This window comes from Medicago sativa, chromosome 6, assembly GCF_051527215.1.
Source record: "Medicago sativa cultivar Bolivia chromosome 6, Bolivia_mono, whole genome shotgun sequence".
NCBI lineage: Eukaryota > Viridiplantae > Streptophyta > Magnoliopsida > Fabales > Fabaceae > Medicago > Medicago sativa.
The window spans coordinates 10,680,884-10,700,597 of record NC_140754.1 but is presented as its reverse complement, the minus strand read 5'-3'; the positions used below and the strand labels follow the sequence as shown (position 1 = coordinate 10,700,597).

General features: G+C 34.1%; 1 long non-coding RNA gene and 1 pseudogene across 2 annotated transcripts; both read right to left on the bottom strand.

The window, feature by feature from the left end:
• Nucleotides 1-572: 572 nt before the first annotated feature.
• Nucleotides 573-1,762, bottom strand: LOC146912756 (uncharacterized). The gene is made up of 2 exons (XR_015016877.1): nucleotides 1,636-1,762; nucleotides 573-1,188 (listed from the first exon to the last, which is right to left on the bottom strand). It is a non-coding gene; the product is annotated as an uncharacterized LOC146912756 (long non-coding RNA).
• A 10,583-nt stretch (nucleotides 1,763-12,345) lies between these two features.
• On the bottom strand, nucleotides 12,346-18,196 carry LOC146912755 (disease resistance protein RUN1-like; annotated as a pseudogene). Its single transcript, XR_015016873.1, has 5 exons — nucleotides 17,224-18,196; nucleotides 14,988-16,103; nucleotides 14,575-14,850; nucleotides 13,187-13,903; nucleotides 12,346-12,843 (listed from the first exon to the last, which is right to left on the bottom strand). The product of XR_015016873.1 is annotated as a disease resistance protein RUN1-like (transcript).
• Between the last annotated feature and the right edge of the window lie 1,518 nt (nucleotides 18,197-19,714).

The following is a 19,714-nucleotide window of genomic DNA, read 5'->3' as shown; positions in this document are numbered from 1 at the left end:
GTTTTTTTTGGCTTAATTGCACTTTCACTAGTGCAGAAAACACTTTTTAAATCGGGTGAATATGACTTTTTAAATCGGGTGAACATCCGATTTATAGGTGGCCGATTTAAAAAGTGTATTTGATTTTAAGTCAGCCCCCTTTACCCGATTTAAAATCGTTTAATTTAAATCGGTTGAACCCATCTAAAATCTTTTAATTTAAATCGGTTGATACCATTTAAAAAAGGCTAACAAGAGTCAAAAATCTTTGAATTTAAATCGGTTCACCTCATTTAAATTCTCTCTATATTTTAATTTTTTGTAAATCCAACCTCAATCAAATAATACCTCTAATTAATTACCCAACCACATCAAAAATGACGAAACCAATGCTAATACTGCACCCAAAGTCTCAAACAATGGACAGGAACATTGGGATGTAAGAAACCAAGGGTGAGAAAATAAAACAAGGGCCAATGGGCATCAAAATGAGAAAAAGTAGGGTGCTATACAGTATATTATATGCAACCATTTCAAGCATCACTCAGAAATATCAAGATATTGTCAAATTCGTATTTCTGGCACAAACAGAATGAATTAGTAGATCTTAGACCTAAATTACATTTAAATGAAAATTCGCAGGATTCAGTTTTACACTAAATATTAATGTGGGATATTGAAATAGACAAATAAAATCTATTTATGTAAATAAAGCAATACCTTATACTTCCCTAAAAAACTATGGCGTTGCCCAGTTATCATCATGTCTACATCTCGATCCATTATGATTTTCACTAGTCTATTTAACAGATATGATGGAACTGAAACTGCAGCAGCAATAAAAGCTGATCTTGTCTCCTTTTCCCCCAAATCCACCACCAATTCGCTTTGTTTTGCAAACTACCTTTGACATGGGAAGACCAAGAACATGAGAAACATATTTCTGGTGCTTTCGAAGGTCCTGCAATAACACAATGATATTATCACAATGCAGTTATTTCTTTCAAGCAAGAACATGTCAAGTTGTTTAGTTTGAGAATCATTTTCAATGGAATTGTCATCATAAAATACAATTTGAAATGTCCCTATTACCACCACCTTAAAAGATGATTCTTTCAAATTCCTTCATAAAGCTATCAAGCCGCTCTAACAAAATTTCCTTCTAGTGCAATTTTGTCACGCTCAGATCGTAATACAATAATCTCACTCCTAAAAATAAACAAAAGTTTAGCCTAAGAAATTAGCTATCTATCTAAAAAGAAAGAAAGTGGCAGTAGAAGGATCATGAACTTTGGGTAATCATCCAAAGAATCATTAATAGATTAATAATAATATCAATAAAGGGAAAGGAGTATTATAGTCTGACAAATGCACACAAAACAATTCTAACATGGGATAAGCGAAGATGGTCAGAAATTTGAAAATATTGTTACATCAACAACTATGAGAGAAATATCATATGTAATGTAAAGCTGGAAGCTTAACTAGTTCAGTTATTTCAGTTTAACTTTTACAGCTCGGGTATAGCTGGGAAACTGTTTTAATAGATTCTCTCTACGTTATCAATATATTACTATTCGATGTATCAAAAGACTCAATGAAAATCAGTTTTTGAATACCGTTAACCAACAAGTTTACATTATAAGCTCAACGAACCTGAAGTCTTAAAGATTGATGAACCTCGGGAGAACCGACGGATGTCCCGTGCTTCATGATTTCATAATCCTGAGATCCTGTAGCTGGTGGCCGGTGGACTGAGTGCACTGCAGATAGATGGGATATTGGTATAGACTATTAAGAATAAAGATAGTTAGTTAGAGCTAGTAATAAGGAGTATTAGTTACTAGTTAGTGGATGCCTATAAATAGGCCTTGATGTACTCTTCTATAGTAACTTTCTCATATTGTAATATTTCATTTCCATCAATACAAAGAGTTTGTTAAGCTTTTCTCTCCTTCATCCATGGATGCCATGTTTCTTAACATGGTATCAGAGCAAATCTGGTATCCTCCTTGAAGGATTTTCCGCTGCGTTTTCTCGAGAAAATCCTTAGTTTTCTCACATCTTTTTCACTGTTATTTTCTTGTTTCCTTTCTCGTCAGTTTTCACTATCGATTTGCGATCCGTCGTGAGTTCGTCTTTGTTCTTCTCTTTTCTGTTGAATCGATCCTTTCTTCTTCTATTTCCTTATTCAATTTCCATTTTCCTCGTTCAATTGCGTGTTTTGTGTATCTTTTCCTTCGTGATTCTGTTCGTAATTTGGTTCGATTTTGTTCTCATAATTATCCCCAAATCTTAGGGTTTTTGCGATTCCAATTCGATTTCGCAGTTTCCGTTTTGTTTCTTCATTCGATAGAACAATTCGATTTCGTGATTGGATTCCATTTCCTGATTCAATTTCATTCGTTCTCTAATGTTTTACTTCAATCAGTTTCTTTCATCGCCAGTTCGTCTGTTCTAGCTCGCTATTCTGATCACTATTCTATTTTTCTCCATTCTCTCATTAGGATTTGTTTGTGATTCTTCTTTCTCGTGTTTCATTTTTTTTTTGTGCCAAGTTTTTTTTGTGTTACACAATGGTTTTTTGTTGTTCAGAAGCATTTTTGGTTCAGAAGCATTTTTTGTGGTTCAGAACATGTTTTTGTTCAGAACCTGTTTTGTTCAGAAGCTGGTTTCTCTGTTCAGAAGCTGTTTTTGTTCAGAGGCCTTTTTTTGTTCAGAAGTTGTATTCTTCAGAAGCTGTATTCTTCAGAAGCTTCTTTTTTGACGTTCAGAAGTTGTATTCTTCAGCAGCATTCTTTGTTGTTCAGAAGCTGTTCAGAAGCTGTTCAGACGCATACGCTGTTCAGAAGCTCTTCAGAAGCCTTCTTTGTGGTTCAGAAGCATATGCTGTTTTTGTGTTCAGAGGCTGTTTTTTGTGTTCCTCCCATTTTACTTCGTTACTTCAGTAAGAACAAATGATAATTTTCATTGTATTTCAAACTCAAATTGGTAAGTTTTCCCACTTTGAGTTTGAGGAGGACATATAGTGTGAACATAACTTGTTAATGGAATGGCACTGAAGCAAGGATGTTCTGATCAGAAAACTCTGTATGTGCCAAGTTGTGGATTGTCATGGCTTTTCCTGAGATTCGTATTTGGATTGTGTTCATTTCTTCCTGGCTTTGGGGTAGATGGAATCTTCAGAGATTTATTTTCACTGTCCTCTTTTTCAGAGATTTTACGGAAGTTAAGTCATCACTTAATCATTTCTTTTCAGTTTGTGAATGGTTTAGTGTTTGAAGCATGGGATTGGGTTATTGTTTGCTTCTGGTTTTTACATTAGTAGTTTTGTGGATACACATTTGTCCTACTTTTTGGCAGATTGAATTCCATGCTTGATTCCCTTTCTTTATGAGCTCTACATGGCACTTTCATGCCCTTGGTTTGGTATTTGGTGAGGTTTATGATTCTGGTCCAGTTTTGGATTGTCGGAAGATTCTTGGATTGATTACTTTTCCTTGGTTTCTTTGTCCTGGATCGTTGTTTGGAGTACTTCATTATTGAAAGCATTGATTTTAGCCTATGGTTTGAGTACATCAACATGGATTTGTTTTCTATTGTTTGAAGACACATCACATGGCTATGCATCTCTATTGGCTTGTTTTTTTTTTTGGTTCTTTCTTGTCTCGGCTCGGCATTGAAGGGCATCACTTTTTATCTTTGGAACCTTGGTCTTGTATATGACCTCCTTCCATTGTAGACTATGACCTTTCCTTGCATTTCTTTTCTTGTCTTGTGCTTCTGTTCATGATGGTTAAGACATGTTGATATGCTTCTGTCATGAATGGTTAAGCGTTGTGCTTCTGTCCAAGGATGGTTAAGCGTCGTTTTCTTCTTCTTGTAGCTTCTGTCAATGGTTGTTAAGCGTGACACTTCTTCCATTGATGGTTAAGCGTTGATTTTTTTTTATGATTGCTTCTGCCTTTGATAGGTGGTTAAGCTTGTTGTTGTGCTTCTGTCAAGTGGTTAAACTTTGAGTATAGTTTCTGCTTGGTGGTTAAGCTTTTGCCTTATGGATTAATGATCATAGCTTCTGCCCTATGGTGGTTAAGCATGTTGCCCTTTGTTGGCTTTGTTGATGGTAGCTTCTGTTAAGTGGTTAAGCCTAGAGTTATGGCTTCTGCTCAATGGTTAAGCATTTTGCCTTATGGCTTTGGTTAGTTACTGCTTGAGATCAAATATTGGTTGGATTTGGTTTGGTTTGGTGAAGCATTGCTTACATATCTACTTTGTTGGTTCTGCTAGTGATGTTGGTTTTTGTAGTTTGAGTGCTATGTTTTCCTTGCCTACACCTTTGGTACCTCCCGGTTCTGGATTGGTTATTCATACTTGCTGGAAGTTTGTTTTGCTTCTATACATTTGAAGTATTATTGAGGTTATACATCTGCTGGAGAGCTGTTTTGGTTAGTAGTTGGAGTGCAGATTTTGCAAGATGTTTCTGTTGGAGGAAACAAGTGGGTTGATTGGAAGTCTTCTCTTATGGTGTGCAGCTTTGTATCAGTCATCTTATGCACATCAACTACTATCTTTTTGGTTGTCAAATACTTCTGCATTTTAATTTCCTCTGTTTGGTGTTAACTTTGTAATCCAAACTCAAGCTAAGAGTTCTCTTACCTTGAGTTTGAGGGAGGCTATTAAGAATAAAGATAGTTAGTTAGAGCTAGTAATAAGGAGTATTAGTTACTAGTTAGTGGATGCCTATAAATAGGCCTTGATGTACTCTTCTATAGTAACTTTCTCATATTGTAATATTTCATTTCCATCAATACAAAGAGTTTGTTAAGCTTTTCTCTCCTTCATCCATGGATGTCATGTTTCTTAACATAGACTCTTTGATGCCATCCATTTGATGAGACGCCCACAGAAACTCAATTCAAAAAATTCAAACCCCCAACAAACAGATCTCAATCCAAACCCTAACAAAAAAACCACCAAAATAAATAAATAATTAAAAAAATCCCAAATCAATCTAATCAACAATAATAGTAAATGTTAAACCATAAAACCATATCAAAAATCAATTTTATAAAAAAATTATCTGGAAAAAAATAACACGAAAAGGAATAAGAGGAAAGAGATTCGAATTTGAAAGACTAATACCTCGATTGAGAAATTGAAGGAAGCAACGATGATGAAGTTGAAGGAGAAATCTGGGAGTGGCGAAAAACATGAAATATCGATGAAGGATGCACATAAGAAAATGAATCTGAGAAATCAATTGTGTATCGCAAAGGAGGCAGAGGGTACCACAATCACAACTTGGGTGCTATTCCAAATTAATACAAAACACAATAACCCTTTTGGTTCAATTTCACAAAACAATCGCAAAAATGAAAACTTTATTTAGATTATAGATTTGGGTATTTGTTGAAATAAGAACAAAACAATTAAAAAGTGAAAGTCGCAGTATATCAGCTCACAAATTTAATCCAGATCCAAATACCCAGAAATCGATGATGGTAAAGAGATGATGTCTGAGTATACGAAAATAACAGAGGACAATGATGGTGAGGAGAGATAATCTGGCGAACACAGATCTGAAATTGGTGTTGAATCCGTAAAGGAGAAAATCGAAAGGGTAAAGTTGTGTTGGTGGTGTACGCGTAATAATCTTTCAAAGAGAGAAGATATGAGAGAGATAAATTTCTTTTATTTACATAAATTCCACCGTGTTTCTTTTCCATTCTATTTTCATTTAATTAAAATACTTTTTAAATCTGGTTACCCCATTTAAAATTATTTCATCTTACAAAGCTTACCACCTTCTTAGTTTTTAAATCTAGTGGATGGCAACCCATTTAAAATGTTTGAGTTAAAAAGTGTTTTTTCTACTAGTGTTTTGGCCCCTATCTTTCCAAAAGTTGCGGTTACAACCCCTTAACTAATTTAAATACAAAACATCCCCCTAAGTATTGAATCTTTGGCAGTTTTGGCCCCCAAGGCTGACGTGGCACCATAAGTAAGGTGACACGTGTCTTTTTTTTAATTTTTTTTTTGGCCTTGGGAGGCCAAAACTGCTAAAGATTCAATACTTAGGGGGCTGTTTTGTATTTAAATTAGTTAAGGGGTTGTAACCGCAACTTTTGGAAAGATAGGGGGCCAAAAGTGCAATTAAGCCTTTTTTTTGTAAATCTATGATTATTTCATAAGTTGTCAAATAAATGATTGTTCAAATAAAGCTCTTTCCACTACACAGCGGTGAATAACATAATGAAAAAAACCAATTTAAAAAAAAAAAAAAAACTCTTTCCACTACACAGCGGTGAATAATTGACAAAAAAACCAATTTAAAAAAGAGTGACGTCAGGGGTGGCAAAATGGATGGATTGGATGGATATGGATTTGGATCTTAATGGATGGATCAAAAAGGGTCCATTAGTCCATTTCAATCCACTATTTTTTTTTTTGTTAAAAAAACCATCCAATCCATCCATTATTAGATTTTATTGGATGGATAATCCATCCGATCCATAAATCAAAGTGTATTATTTTGTTTAAAGATGTGTATTATTCATTAAAGTGGTTTTTTTAGCAAATTCTGTCCAAATAATTTTCATATAACTAAGCCCAATACTTCATTGTTTTTAAGCCCAATAATGTTTGACATAAGCCCAATAATTAAATAATTAAAAAATATTATTAATTAAATGGTGAACAGTGGTGGTGATAGTAGTCAACCAGCCGCCGCCGTCGTTGGCCACAGTGGTCCCGGCTACCCCACGGCGGCGCACGACGGTGGTCCGACCATTTTTCCGGCGACCGACAATGGTCCGCCGCCGTCTCACGGTGGTCCACGGCGGAGCTCCGTCGTTGATCACCATTTATAATTAATATAATATTTTAATAATATATTAAATAATATTTTATTAATATATTAAATTAATAATATTTAAATATTAAAAAAAAAAATTCTTTTTTTTTCCTATCATTTTTTTCTTAATTAATTTTTTTTGTTAATTTTTTTTTATTTTATCAACTATATATTTATTTAAATATAAAAATTAAATATTATTGGAAGTAATCCATTGGTTTTTTTTATTTGTTAAAGAGGTGATCCGTTGGATTTTAAAAATTAGGTGGATGGACTCAATCCATCCATAGTCTTTAATGGATGGATTTCAAACCAATCCATTAACAAATTTTTTGTTTAGTGGATGGATTAGATGAATTTTACAGTGGATGGATTGGATGGATATGAATCTCATGGATCCAATTGCCACCCCTATGCTATATAGTACGGATCTCTCGCCTACAAAAATTTACAAATGCTACTTTCCATGCGTATTAGGTTTGACTTCAGGAAAAGAAACGGGAGATTTCATATTAAATAATAAATAAAGAAAATATTAAACCGACTCTTCCCTCAAAAAAATAATATTAAACCGACATTGTTTAATACATACTAAGTCATAAAATGGAAGGAAAAAAAAAACAATCAAATGATGTGTTTCTTTTCTCGGCATTGTTTCTGTTTGGAACTCTAGATGTCATTCATGCACAAAAGTGATGATTTATTAGGGGTACCATTCCAAAACTGCATAAAACTTCTGAGCTTGTTTGATATGATTTCACCTAACTTTATCATCTAATGGGGTGATTACTGATTTTGTACATGGTAATGGAATGAGATGAGAATCAATTAGATGTTAATTAATCATAAAATGAAAAGGAATTTGTGATGAGAATTATCTGGGCCAACATTAATTTGTGATGCAGGAGAGATGGATTTACTTTTCTAAATATTCAGTTTGAGAACAGACTTAGTAATATAATATGTGGGCCACTGCTGTAATTTTATTGAAATTAATCATCCGTGAAATTTCGTGAAAAAATTACCCATACCTTTTAGCATTTTCCTTTTAAAAAAAAAAAAAGAATAGCTGACGAAGCTTTAAAAGAATTGTGCTAGAGTATACTAGACAATGGTAAATTTGAGAAGTGCGAATACACTTTTTTCAACACTCTTAATCGGATGAAATTCAAATGGGTATTCGTATTAAAGTTTTCATGGTAAGAGAATTCTACTCAAATCTTTCAAATGATCCATTTTCGAATTATGTCGTCGATGTGAGAATTTCGTTTAAGGATATAATACATGCATTTTTTTAATGGTTCATGTGCATCAAGACTTTTTGATATGGTGAGCTCCCAATTCAACGTACTTAGAATTCTTTTTTTTTTTTTATTTTGACAAACATACTTAGATGTTTAATTATTTGTATAAAAAAGATTCCATCGTTATTTTATCAATATTTTATTACAAATACAATACAATTTGTAGGGACTATATATCAATGCTACCAACACTGTCATGTAGGGATGGCAAAGCGGGCCGGCCCGCCTCATTTAGGCCCGCCCCGTCTAAGCCCGCTAAAAACGAGACGAGACGAGCCGAGTCAAATTTTGTGACCGAGTCCAAAATCTCACCCCGCCCCGTTTAATGGCGGGCTTGCGAGTTGGCGGGCCGGCCCGCCAAACAAAAACTTTATTTTAATTTTTTTTTTACAATTTAATTGTTACAAAAAAACTATGTTGCTTTTATCGTAAACAAATATAAAAGAATAGGTAGCAAGTAAATTTGTGAAAAACAAAATAATTATCAAATTGTCGAATTCAACATCATAACTAATAGCAAAATAAGGCAAATGCGCAACATAAAACAAATCATAAAATAAATCCAACAACCAAATTATAAAATAAGTCTCAAAATAAATAAACTCAACAACCAAGATAAATCCAAAAGTATAAAATAAGTCTCAAAATATATCTAACAACCAAAATAAATCAAAAAACATAAAATAAGACTCAAAATAACAAATTGAAACACAAGTTAAGCGGGCCGCCCCGCCACGCCCCTGCCCATCCCATTTCCAACGAGTTAAGCGGGTCGGCCCGCCCCGCCCCGTACCCGCCCCATATTTTAACGAGACGAGACGAGCCGAGCCAACCATAGAAAGCGAGTTCAAAACTTCGACTCAGCCCGCCAAAAATAGCGGGTCAAACGGGCCGGCCCGACGAGTCAGACCCGTTTTGCCACCCCTACTGTCATGTATATTCCACTACATGTATTTCATTTCTAAGATGTTAGTTCCTTGTTAATTTAACCCAACAAAAGATTGTTTAAGAGACACATATAAGAGAGTGTTGCTATCATTACCATTCAAGTGAACTACCAAAAATCTTTTTTCCACGTTTGTGAAGAAAAATTTGAGTTCAATATTTTATTACAAATACAATACAACTTGTTGGGGGCCATTCAAGTGAAAAGTTTTTTTTCTCGGTGAGAAGAAAAAGTTGAGTAACCAAAGAAGAAAATGAACAAAGGGTGTGTCACTATTGTTCCTTATCTTATTAATCCAATTACATCTAAGCAAAACATCTTCATTGAAGAATTTTCTATGAGTTCTCATGCAGCAAGAATGCTTTTGGATTTGAGTCAAACACAAACTGGTAGAACTGGTAACAACAATGGTGCTGCTGTTAAGTGTCCTATAGTTCAAGGCTATCGTACTTGCTTGCCTTCTCAAAATGGAGGTGGACCTAACAATAGGTGTGGTACTTATAATAGCCTTTGCTAAGAAAATTATTATATCTTGATTTCCTTTTCATTAATTCAAACATGTTTCCATTTGTGTTTATTATATATGTTATTGTGTAATGAAATTTTAATGTGAAGATGTAATTGTTATTAGTTATTTTTATCTGTGAATTTTTGTTGATGTGAATAATTCCATGTGAGATGGAAAAGATTATGAGTAATTCAACTCTTTTTGTTAATTGGATTAATATATGATACAACACATGTTTCTCTGGTTTGAAAGAATATCTCTTATGTTTGTTTTTCATACATATTTGATTAATTTTTGCATATTATGTTTTTTATTCAAAATTAAATCACATCCATCCAACTGGAATTTCTGACTGATCTAGTTCTGGAAATATTGAGAATAAAAAATGGAACTTTTGTTGAACCACTAGAATTCAGAGCAGCATTTGAAGTGGTTTCATACTTCATACATGTTTTTCTTTTTTGGTCAAGTAGCCTAACGAGCCGAGTGATGGAGGTGCACAAGAGTATTTCGCGCCACAACCATCTCTTTTTTTTATACGTTCTACGGACTGATGCCTGCTGCTTAAAGATTTTTTGTATATTAAATAAAAGAAACATCCTTTAAGCGGAATAAAGTGGTAGACGACAGAGCAACATCGATAACAATGAAATCTCAGTTTGTGGTGGCAGATCCTTTCCCAGACCCTACAATCAAGCAACCTCACCAATCTGAATGAAAGAAAGGGCCCCATATACATCTCGACTTGTTCGTGCCCGCGGAGCAAACAAAAGCCTCTTTAATTTTTTTATTATTCTGACTCGAAAATCTGGATATTTGGTTGCTTTGTACCCAACCCATGTGATGTGGGGCACATACCGTGGTGGGGTCTTCGACTGGGGTGAAGTCGTAATATGGTAGTCGTAGGGGAACCTGTGGCTGGATGGAATATGAACAAATATATCATTGACTTTATTGAGATAGGTAAACCAAAGGACCCCCTTGAGAACCGTATATGTGAATTTCATCTCGTACGGCTCATACAAAAATACTAAAATAACCGTATGTGAATTTCATCTCGTACGGCTCATACAAAAATACTAAAATACTAGTTATTTGGGGGATTCTGCTTTGTCGCCTAGTAAGAAAGAGAGAGGACGGAATTGTCTTGAGAATGGAGCTCTCCCAGGACATGAATTTGAGTTGAAGATGGGGTAGAGTTTTCCCAATCTGTATTTGGGATTTCGTTCTCCTAGGAGTTATATAAACACCATTCATTAATCTCTTGAGTTAGAAATTCACTTTTTTTAAGGTGAATAAATGGGATATCCGAGTTTCAATCTTCCGACCCCTGCATATATTCTACAATGTCTCTAGTAACTGAACTAAGCTCACGGGGACATTTTCATACATGTTTTTATTTATTTTTATTTTGTTTTACTGTCTCAAGATATAAATTTTTGGCCGACTTCAACTTCCAACCTCTGTTTCGATTTGATCTTTTAAATCTTAATAATATTTTGCTCAGCAATTAATAAAAATGTAGACTAAATTCAAATTAAAATGAGACTACTTAACGACGATATAAGTTTATATCGCTCTTAACAAAATCAATCACATGAACTACGTCTAAGAAGCAAGCAACCTTCCTATAACCAAAATCCTAACATAACTGGAGCCTATGAAAGAGGGCCAAAATCTTGGTGTGAATAATAGACGAGTCACCACTGCTACAATAATAACCATGCAGAGAGTCACCATGATGATCACGAACGACACCTCCAAGCCCCCGTATCAACGCTAGAAAAGACACTACCATGAACCAATTCAAACATACCCCTCATTAAAAAAAAGGAGCAAACAGGTTTTTATTGTTAGGAGTCAAATTTTAACCTTAGAGACAAAGGCAATGGTGAATGAACTCATTGAATCCAATACTTAACAAAATGGAAAAGAGATTTAGTCTTTACCTGTTTCGACTGCTATGCAGCTCAAATAGAAACAACTTTTTTCCATTCTCCTACCTGAGTTTAAATGCCCACATATTTTGTGTGTTGTCCAAAAGGGCTCTCCCCAACAATTTATATTGTCCGAAAGTGTACTTCCGAACAAATGGTTTCTCTTAGTAGCGAGAGCGAGGGAAAAATAGGGTCCGTTCAAAATTGTCAATACTCCCATGGCTTCAAGAAATTAAGCTTATTTATCATTGCTTAACATATTTTTGGGATACACATTTTGGAATATAAAGTCGGTTCGGTAGTTGAAGTTGGAGATTCAAAGAGTTGAGTGAGGTTTGATCCTCACCGTGAAGATAATACTAATAATGATAGCATTAGTCATTAAAAACAACTGCTTACCACATTTTGTGTGAATTAAGAGCCAATCAACAACCGAGACCAACCACGTCAAATGATAAAAACTAGAGAGAAATTTGCTAAGAACTTGTGCCTGCAAGTTGGTTAAAAGTAAATGTTGGTGCAGGATGTCTAAGCAAAGGAAATGAACTTGAGCAAGATAATCATTGAGTCTGAGACTGAGGTTGTGGTAAAATTCACAAATCAGAGTTTCTTCTTGGCAGCCATATATCTTATCATTCAATGCTGTAACTATTGAGCCCATTTTGTTAAAAGACCTTAAAATGGTGCATGACATGGAAGAATTGTAACAGAACAAATTAGAAACTTTCACCACTCTTTGTGAATAAAAAATTCACCATGGATAAAATCTAGAAACTACAGCCAAAAATGGAAAACAATTGTTAGCAGTCACCATAAAATTGATTTTTGCTCCGCCATTGCTTTACTATCTTTCATTCCACTCAGTTTTTCTTCTTTCTGTTCTGATTGAGGTCATCAGTGGGCTCCTCTTCAGTAGAGAATCTCTTGACAGATGGTTCATCATATACGAGATAAACTACTGTCTTTTTCACAATGCAATCATTCTCGAAAACAACAACGACCTCCACTTTGTTACCGGGTTCTATACTTGATACTAACCTCTGCCCCTCCTCATCTTCAAAGGAAACTAATGCCTCACTCTTATAGAGCTGAATGGTGGCCTTTGTGTAATTTTTCACTAACATGTTTTTAAGGCCACTTGATGTTACGTTACCCGGGGTTGAAGTATAGACTATGCACATCATTGTCTTCAAGTCACGCCCTTCCACTTGAGGAACTTCAAATTTCACAGAAGAAACTTCTGAAATAAAGGTTAACCAATTTGGATAACTGTCACCAGGAAGCAAACAACCACCACTCCTATTGAGATTCATATTCTGCAAAATTTAATCCAAAGTATATTAATTTCACTTTTGAGGTTTAATAAAAAAATTGCTTGCATAAAATTAAGCATTTCAATTCTAGATTAGTGATTTTAAGATCAATTATGTAAAAGCAAGCAAAATAAGAGAGTATATCTTGAAAAAATTGTAAAGACTATAATTCTTCCTCATGCTTGCACATGTGTCAAGTAAGCTGTCAATTACTGATAGCAAACTTTGTGAAAATTTGGAAGACAATTACATGTGCTGTTATAGACTTATAAACTAAAGAATTCAAATGTTCGAGTGGATACACACACAGACATATAAAATGGGGAAGAGAAAGAGAATGTCAAACCTGTAAAATTATATCTTTCAGACTATTAGTGGCTTGGCAATTCATTCCAATTTGAATTAAAAGTGACTTCAAGGAATGTTTTGATACTTGTGATGTAGCTGTAGTTGGTTCCATCTCCTTATAGTTTGTGGCATACAAGGCATCCAAAATTATTGCTGCATCATGAGAAAGTTGAAGTTCTGAGCTACACTCCGCCCAAAGACTTTGAAGACTTGGAACAAGAGATGACATGATGTTAGATGTTTGAAATGGGGATGGGTGATTATTCGTTGGTGACATCCAAGACCAAATGATAGATGGAAACACTTCACGGGAAAATCCTTCATAGCCGCACAAAGAGATGAATCCAATGCTTTTTGCCCTTACTACTGAAAAGGGTATTCTTTTTATTGCAGTTTTATGTGCAAGCAGAGTGGTTAAAGATTCCATTTGTTCTATGTCCTCTTCCAACTTGTCAATCATTATACACCCTGAAAGAATGAGAGTTTTGAGAGATTTCAACTTATAGATGCTTCTTGGAAGGCTTTGAAGGCTAACACAATCCTCCAAATCTATTAGAAGAATTTCACTGAGATCTCCAATACTAGGAGAAACCTCGGACAACATTGGACAATCTTTGAGTACTAGCTTTTCAAGATATGGCATATATGAAAAGTCAGGGGTGTGCGTCAGACAACGAGAATGACTAAGATTTAGAATTTTCAGCTTTTCCATCCTCTGCAAGAACAGACATGTCAAAGGGAAACTTAAGGACGACTCTTTGAAAAATAAATGGAAGCAGTAACAATGTCTCACTTACCTTGAGAGTGGAAAGTAAAATATTTAAAATAATGCAGTGCCATTTTTTTTCAAATACCATCATTTCAATATTAGGTGGTATATTGCTAATTAGTATAACATCATTTGATTATATAATTTGTTGGATATTTAATTTAAATCCTACTTGGTTGAAAACCAATTATTTACACTATCAACCAATTATCTAGTGCTAAATTCTTAGACAAGTCTCATTCTCACAACCACCAAATTGGAGAACTGATATTCTGAATAAAGTGCTAACACATCATTGGATAACAGTGTAAAATAATTATATTTAACACCTGAAAGAGAATCAAAGTGAAAGTCATCTCCTAATTCCTTAAGTATTTTTGGAAAAGTAAACAATTTTTAACTTCAAAGTTTAGACAAACTAATGTTTCACAACAGAAAACAATATGCTTCACAACTTGAATGTTTCGAATAGTCACACTGAAGTACTTATAAAATTTGAAAGGCTAGCAGAAATAAAGATGAAAAATTGTTTGAAAGTACAACGTAATAAAATAGCATTACAATTTCGAAAGTGAAAACACCTCATGAAGGGCCAAAAAAGAAATCAAAACTTATACCTGGGCGTCTTTCCATAAAAGTTTGACATGGCTATTCTCTAACTCGATGGAAACTAAATTTTCTCTATAAAAGTTTTCAGGTATATGTGGTAAACAACATCCATTCCAAGACAGCCATCTCAGATTTTTCGAAAGATATTCAAAATCTCCATCAAGTTTTACCCCAGCAAGTTGAAGCAATCTGAGTCTCTTCATCTTCTTGAATGCTTTAGTACTAAAACGTTTTTCATTAGGTCTTGGCAACTTCAAAGCCAGCCCCTTAATAGTTTTTGTTCCCTTAGAAACAAAAAGAAAAACATGCAAAGATTAAAGATACAAGGCAGGTAAACGAGGAAGCTACACATGATTCATGACCAGACTAATTTTTCAAAGTTCATGTGAAAATCAACAAATAAACCATATGAAGTTCTTACGGTTTGATCTGATAATACACGAAGCACATCCTCCTGAAACCACAACCTGCAACGCTCCTCGAGCTCTTCTGGTGATTTCCCACGAATGATTTCTCTTCCCATATCTCGCAACAAATCATGCATTCCAAGTTTGTTCTTATCATCAACAGTGACAAGACTTCGCTCAACAAGGAGACTTATTCCAATTTCAGCAAAAAGTTCGCATCCATTTAATATAAGTGTAACATCATTTCGGTCCATCCCAATAAAGAAACAAGCTATGTCAAGGAATATTTCTTTCTCAGTATCGTCACTTAAAGCATCATAGCTTATTCTCAACTTCTCCTGTACTTGATTATTAGGAATTTTTTTGAGTTTCTCCAATACACTTTTCCATTCTGTTACCCCTCTATCAAACAATAATGCCCCAAGGACTTCCAAAGCTAGTGGCAATCCCCCAGAATACTCAACTACAATTCTGGAGATTGCAGCAAACTCTTTTGTAGGACTCTTTTGCTTGAATGCGTGCCAACTAAATAGCTCAATTGATTCATTTTCATCCATATGCTTCATTTCGTATATTTGGTTCACTCTATTCCCACGAAGTATATGTCTATCTCTTGTGGTGATGATAATTCTACTCCCCGAACCAAACCATTTACAACTTCCGCACAAAGCATTTAATTGGTCCAATGTATTAACATCATCAAGAACAATTAGTACTCTTTTATGGCAGAGTCTATCCTTTAATATGATTTTTCCGCTTTCAATGCTTTGTATATTGGTTGTCATATCTTTGCAGATGTCAAACAGAAGTTGTTTTTGTAAATTCATTTTTCCAGTAGTCTCATCTCATCCCAAACTTCCCTAATATTTGCAAGGAAGCTTCTACCTTCAAACTTGCGGCCAATTTTATTGTAAATAGCTTTGGCAATGGTCGTTTTACCAACTCCTCCCATACCCCACATCCCTAATAGGAGAACATCATTTGATTGTTGTATATCTTGGTCCAACAGTTGAATCATATCTTGCACTCTAGATTCAACTCCCACTGGATTATTAGCAATAAATAACTCTGCCTTGTTAAGCTTACGTGTAACATTTTCAACAATATCCTGGATAGCCTCATTTTCATTCCTACAAAAAATAAACAAAAGAAAGGTACATAAATACAGACATTTTTTTTTGTGTGTTTTCTACAGATTCACTCACCCGAAGGTAAATCTTGTTCGTGGCACTGTTGACCATTGAATGTGGACACCTTATATATCAGAATTTGAACCTTGATTAATCACGTAGTGAGGATTATATATACATGATTGCGTGTGTTTGTTTGTGTGGTAATTAAACAACCAAATATATAAGCGTTCTATGAGCTTTGAGGCATGTTATCTGTTTCTGGCTCCGAATCCAACTCATCTAAAGTCTAAACAACCAAAAATTTAATGAATGAATTTTTTTTTTTTTGAGGAAAATTAATGAATGAATTATGAAAATCAGCTCATTTACACTACTATATTGGAGTCCTTGGCTCGTAGGAAAACAGTAATAAATAATAAACCACCAATTTAGTCCTTGAATTATTATTTTCTCTCCAATTCAGTCTTTAACTAAAAAATATATAATAAGAAGTCATTAAGACGTATGAAATCCGTCAATTTAGTTCTGAAATTATATAATATAAAAATTCATTAATTTAGTCTTTGACATCTTAATAGGATTGAATTGACACATGTGATGTACTTAGAGACGATTTAGACCACAAAAATGGAAGGGTCTTGTTTTTAAGATTTTCTAACTAACAACCTACTCCCATTGTGGAGGAAAAAAAAAAAGTATCTATCAAAGAGGTGTTTTGTGAAACACTCTCTCTTTTGGCAGGACCAACATTCTTTTAATATTCGAATGCAATCATAGAGAGCTATTGGCCTGTGATTAATGTGTACGTTTAAATTTGTCTGAAATGTTGGGTTGGAGGGAGCGAATGTTTATTAGGTTTCATTATAAAAATTTATAAACGAGTGATGTGTACACGAGAAAATTGTTTGTCTTCACTGTGCATTGCTCTTATTACACCCTCCAGTTCTCTTTTTTTTGTAACAAATAATTTACTTATTATATGATTGATTTATAAACTCTATAAGTTTGTTGTAAAATGAACCAGAGAGAGTGTATTAACGTTTAACATAGTTTAGAGACTAAATCAGATAGAGAATATGATCGTTTGAAGAGGAAAATGATGGTTTATCCATACTACCTTGAGTTTAGGACTACAAACCCAGCAAAGCCAGCTGCCTGACGAAGCGCTGCTCTTGCTCTCCACTGGAACCCCAAGTTCAATTCTGGGGACTCAACTTCTTCCTTCTCAATCTCATTCAAAAGATTTTGAAAAGCTTTTCCAAATTCACCAGTTTGATGACGGACTTCCGATGGCACTACATGGTAGAACACCGGCAGAACAATTTGTCCGGTGGTTCTGTGACACTCCATTATCTTCACCAACTCATCAAGACACCATCGTGATTCCGCGTAATTTGTTGAGAAAACAACAATAGAAATTCGAGACTGTTCAATCCCCAGTAGGAGTGATGTTGAAATTTTATCTCCTTTTTGAAGCGAGTCATTGTCCCTAAAAACCTTGATTCCAGCGCTTTGAAGAGAAGCATAGAGATGTGAAGTGAAGGATGCACGAGTATCCTTTCCTCTGAAATTTAAGAACACATCATGAATCATTGATTCGTTTCGACCAAAAATGAGAGATCTGAAGCGAAACACTGCTCTTATTGCTTTACTAACTACTCGCCATTTAGATTTTGGTTTACGTGGGAATTTACTGGAGGATTTGAAGCGAAACACTGCGTTTGTTACTATACGAACTTTTCTCCATCTAGAAATCGCTTTACTAATGGAAGGCATGAATGAATGGAGAATTAATGAAGTAACTAATTGTTGAAATAGAAAAATTATTACTAAATAGTGAAGTGATTGAAGTGTGTAGATTCAACAAAGAAAGAAAGAGAGAAAAAACCCGAAGAAAGGGAGCAGGAAAATGAAGTCAATGTAACGTTCTCAACGAGTCACTTGGTTTATTACTATCTTAAATGAAGTCAAAGAATCATAATGGGAGGTAAAGCTCTCCTCAATTGAAATGTTGAAGATGTGAAACCTTTCTAACAACAAATTTAGAAAACCAAATCAGAGATCAATTTCAGTCAAGTTTAATGGAGAGTGAGAAGCAAGCATATGTGTGATGTGTCGTCAATTTGATGTCGCCAGTCAAGTTTAGTTTCAACATTGGCTAGCTGTGGGTCACCATAAGTTTAGTTTCTAGTTTCAATCGATGATAATACTCCCGTAATATACGAGTGACACTTAGGTGACATTGAGGTGTTAATGTCATGTGACATTGACATTGACCAACCACAATATTTCAGATGTGCAAAAAGATGGTGAGACTTATTTAATGGTAGAACTTATTATCTATTTTATGTCTCTATCTCTCTAAATTGCATCTTCCATTTATTTTTATAAATGGAGAAGATATTTACCCGTGAATATACTCTTACTACAAGACAATTCAATGATTAATCCATGTGGTCCCACTCAAAAAATAATAGAGGGTGAGAAGAGAGTCGTACTACACGTGGAACTAAAGTGGTTGTATAGTGGTACTGGACATCATCATAATTTCGACAAAACTACAAAAATACAAAAGTGATGTACCTCCTTTGAAATTCTGTTCAAAAGACTTTGAAAAAAAAGATTTTTAGAAATAAGATTAAAGTGGTTTTTTTCTTCTTATAATTTGGAATTAAAATAATGAGTTTTCTTCTTGTAATTTGGGATGAAGGGAGTACATGAACAACACAAGTACATTAATATTGTATGTACTGAGATCGCATGTACTCACTTCGTCACTTTTTATAAGACTACGTTACAAAAAAAGTTGTTTATAAATACAATCTACAAATTTTTAGATGTATTTATTACTCTTTTTTTAAACACACTTTCATTAATATTATCAATATACTTTTGAAATATAAAAAGTTAACATTTGTGACAAATTTCTTACTTCAAAAACTCTTTTTAATACTCGTGATTTTTGTAAAATTGTCTTATAAAAAGAAATATAAAAAGTTAACATTTGTGACAAATTTCTTACTTCAAAAACTCTTTTTAATACTCGTGATTTTTGTAAAATTGTCTTATAAAAAGGAGGGAAGAAGCATATGACTTTAAAATTTCGTGGTTAGAATTCGTTAAAGGCAGTCTAATGTATGAGTTCAATTTATAATGTGTACTTACAAATACCAAAAATATAAATAATCAATTTACATTTTCTACCGTACAATTAGAAATAATTAAATTTAATAAACTGATATATTTAAACATAAAGATAACTTAGTTAGATTATTCTCTCAAAAAAAAAAAAAACTTAGTTAGATTAACTTTCATCCAGTTTTTTTTTTTTTATAGATTAACTTTTATACTGTTAAAAGTATCAGAACAATTTGTTTGACCATCCATAACTAAACCTTATTTGTTAATTTAATTGTTTGCATGTATAAATTTTATTTACTAAACTCTTTTTTTTAGGAAATTTATTAAGCTCTTTTTCTTAATCTTTTCATAAGATAAACTTCTTTTGTTAACGTATAGGGTACAAAGTGTTTGTCGAGTGCCAGAGGATATGAGCTTCAAAGACGATAGCGTTAATTTAATGAGGGCTTAACAAGAGTTTAATAAAA